Source organism: Sinocyclocheilus grahami, unplaced genomic scaffold (genome assembly GCF_001515645.1).
Source record: "Sinocyclocheilus grahami isolate Dianchi unplaced genomic scaffold, SAMN03320097.WGS_v1.1 scaffold429.1, whole genome shotgun sequence".
Taxonomy (NCBI): domain Eukaryota; kingdom Metazoa; phylum Chordata; class Actinopteri; order Cypriniformes; family Cyprinidae; genus Sinocyclocheilus; species Sinocyclocheilus grahami.
Genome location: NW_015505608.1, coordinates 326,350 through 330,219, shown reverse-complemented (window position 1 = coordinate 330,219; position 3,870 = coordinate 326,350). Strand labels below are relative to the sequence as shown.

The 3,870-nt window shown below is 36.2% G+C and overlaps 1 long non-coding RNA gene across 1 annotated transcript in view; it reads left to right on the top strand.

The window, feature by feature from the left end:
* The first annotated feature begins 2,396 nt into the window (after window positions 1–2,396).
* Window positions 2,397–3,870, top strand: part of LOC107551689 (uncharacterized) — a 3,090-nt gene continuing 1,616 nt past the window's right edge. The window contains exon 1 of the long non-coding RNA XR_001604793.1: window positions 2,397–2,820. This is a non-coding gene — a long non-coding RNA (uncharacterized lncRNA). The remainder of the gene's footprint in view (window positions 2,821–3,870) is intronic.

Here is a 3,870-nt window from a genome sequence, read left to right as displayed (position 1 = left end):
TCATAAGTAAAAACCAACAAGATTTTTTTTCACCATGTTTCCAAAGTCGCTACCCCAGGTCCAAAAGAAATGTAAAGAATGTACAAACTGAAAACATTAAATACTTTTGCGATCTATTTCCATTTGTTATTTTCAAAAGAGAAATACTGTCATGGATGTTTACAGAGCAGAGGTCACCTTTTTTTAATTCCAATGGGAGAGATGGACTTTTGTTTGTCTTTTTTATTATTATTATTTTTTGCTGTATTGTTGGTTACTGTGTTATTTGTTTCAAAAGCCAGCAATAAATAACACTTTAATATCTAAAGAGTGTTCATGTGATTTTATACATTAGTAATGTTGGGAAATGAATAAATGCATAATAATCGTCATAATCGTAAAACCGTGATTATTCCTCAGACAATAAACGTACCAACAAAATCTATAATCGTTGCATCCCTACTAAAGAGTGTTCATGTGATTTTATACATTAGTAATGTTGGGAAATGAATAAATGCATAATAATCGTCATAATCGTAAAACCGTTATTATTCCTCAGACAATAAACGTACCAACAAAATCTATAATCATTGCATCCCTACTCCACATACAGAGAATAAGAGACCCTGTCCACTAAGCACCTTAAACAATCTGTCTAATCACAGAGTCTATTACTTATCACACACAGAGCACTATAGGGCATATATATATATATATATATATATATATATATATATATATATATATATATATATATACTGTATATACATATATATAGGCACTATATATACAGTCACATGAAAGGAATATCATCCTCTTAGCAGGAAACAAGTAGTCTCAAAAGTAGTAAAGTGGGCCTGGTAGCTTCAAATACTGTGGAGTTATTATCATTTGCTATACAAATCACTTATCACATAGTTTCTCTCATGTCTTCTGTGTTGAAATTAATTGTGAGGTGAATTAAGTGTGCCTTGGGTGCGGAGCGCTATTAATATGACATGTATAGTTGCTGCCTATGTAGAGCGTTCCAAATCAGTCATTTATGAGGTTACGTTTCTGTTAGTTTGCTGCTGTAGGAAGCAGTGAAGAAGCCTGGTTTTGGAGCAGAGCTATTGTGTTTATTCAACATGCACAGCGAGGCCTGTTTTATCATAACATATCACACACTTAAAATTTTAATAGGTGTGATTTAACTTACAGACATGTCACTGAACGGAGAGCAGACTCTGTATTTATGAAACTTTATTTAGCAGCAATGTCTGGGTATTAAAAAGACGGTGGATTTGTTTGCAAATGGTGTACTCTCAGTCTTGTGGCCTTCACCCACACAATGCAAAAAGTTCACAGGATCGCAGGGTGTCCCATTTATCTTGTTATGATTTGCTATGTGCCATCAATGCACCCAACAGCCCATCTGAAAAAAATCTTTTTCTTAATCAGTATTTGTGCCATGTTTTGCAAATATATGGGCAAATGTAGCTGTTCTCAAATACATTTAAAAAAATGTTATACAAGTCTATCTATCTAGATTTTTTAAATTACTGGCATTTTTTACTTGTGAACTAAATTTTGTGAAGGATATGTTTAAAATAAGAAAAACTATTTGCAAATGGGGTAAGAAAAATAAACACAATATTGCTAACTTGTTATAAAGATGTATTTTTAAGTTAATTTTTCTGGTGCTATCCCACAATAATAATTAGTTCCTAAATATTTCTATCACTGTAGATGGTTTCCAAAGCTCATTCGACGTCATATCTGAGCTTTTCCCTCTCAAAAATCGTGACAGATTAGCACTGGACTGTGCAGCATCAGTAATACGAGGTGTAATCTGTATATCTTTGAATGCTTTTCAGTCCTCATCATCCAGTGTAATTTAAAAAATAAACTGTAAAAACTTTTTTTTGCAATCATTTGTCAACATGGCATGCACATCAATCCTACTTTCCTAAAGCACATACCTGGTGTTACTGTGAAGACTTCATCAGTCTATGAAATTCCAAAGAAAAAAATTACTTATCTTCACGATCAATAATGAAAATGGAACAACTTGCTCCGCCTCTAAAACAGCATTCTGATGACATCACCTAGGCCGTGCAGGTTATTTGATAGTGTTAAAAAATAGCCAAATAGTTATTTAGACATTCCGGTTTGGGTGTGTGGGATTACAAATTTAAGAATCTGTTTAAAATATGCTGATCCTATGTTCTGACATAGCATCACATGAAAAACTAAGGTGAAGTACATTGTATTTAGCATTTAATGTAAATTACATCAGACAAATGATTATCTTAAGCAAAGTGTAGCAAGAGGTTCCTGTCTGTTCCTGTTCTCTTATTGTTAGTCAAATTAACCAGATTACTGAGACTATCACCTTTTGTTTGTAATGGCTCTTGGTGCCTCTGCCCCAGTCTTTGAGTAGTTATACTGATTGGATTAGCACCTATGCATTTGAATGACACTGTTATGCTGATGAGATCAAGGCTGGGAAAATGCCGGTGTCGGGCTGATTGCCTGTACTTCATTTGCATGCTATGGGTTAGATTGTCTCCACCTCTACTGAATGTATCCCTCCCCCTTAAAATGTATATAAACTACAATGTATCACTGCCTTAGTTAGACTTTTGATGACTGCAGCGCCACGCAGAGCGTTCTCAATAAAGAACTCTGCTGAAGATACCCAAGAGTCTCCTGGTCTCTGCTTCGATGAGGAAAAAGTTTCCTACAGTTTTGGTGCCGTGACCCGGATAGAGCTCCTCACCTGAATCCAGATCGAAACTTCAAGCTCAACAAAGATCTGACTTCGTTCCAGACTGGATCTTTCTGTACAACCAAGGGTTGGTGAGTGCCACTCTATCCAAAAGAACCTTTAAGACCAGTACATATTTGTTATCCTCTGCGCCGTCAGAGAAGAGTTAACAGACAGCTGTAGGGTTTGGTTAACTAAGTTATCCTCTAAAAAAATTATTTTAGAGATGAAGGTTATCCTCTGTTTCGGCAGGGAAGAATTGGTTATCCTCTGTTCAGGCAGGGAAGATTAACATTACTGGTTAATATTTGTTACACTCTGTTTCGGCAGAGAAGAGTTGGTTACCCTCTGTTTAAGCAGGGAAGTTTAGCATAAAGTGCTAGTAAATTGGTTATCCTCTGCTTTGCCAAGGAAGGTTAACAATAGTTGATATGTTTTAACAAGCGTACCCTCTGTTGATCAGAGAAGTTTTAGTGTTTTGATTATGTGGTAACAAAGAAACTCACAAAATGTTTAGAAAGAATGCTAGACTGATACCCACAACTGAAAAAGATGGTCTTGTTTGAACCGCAACAAAGCTGCAGCAAAAACTGATGTGGAAGAAGTTAGTCAGCCTGATAACCATTATCCTGACTTACAAGCTTTCTTTGAAACAGATGTAGCCATCCAATCAGTAACTGATGTGCCTGTAGACTGAGTGAAGGTATGTGGCGCTAGGAGAAGATCTCAGGGAATTGAGGGAATTGAAAGTGTTCCTCCCAACTCTTCTGTTGTCCAAGTACAAACTGTTGGCAAAGCACTAGGACCTAAAAATATAGAGAGACTATCCCAGAGCTTACGCTCAGCACGCACAAATTTTTCTGAATTTAGAAGAGCATTGATCAGCAAAATACGTCTCTATGACATGTCGTAAGCAGAAGTCACACAGCTGATGTCACAAAGTCTAACTGAATCTGAATTCAACAGTTTTGAGTCTGCTGTTACTTCTGAACTACAACATGCCAGTAAAGGCGATTTGAGAGAAGGTGTTTTGAAAATTCTAAAGAATATCATGGGACCCAAAATAGACTGGTCCAGAATCACTAACTGTGTGCAAAGGAAAGAAGAAACGGTGAGTGAATACACTGAAAGGTTTTGTCAGT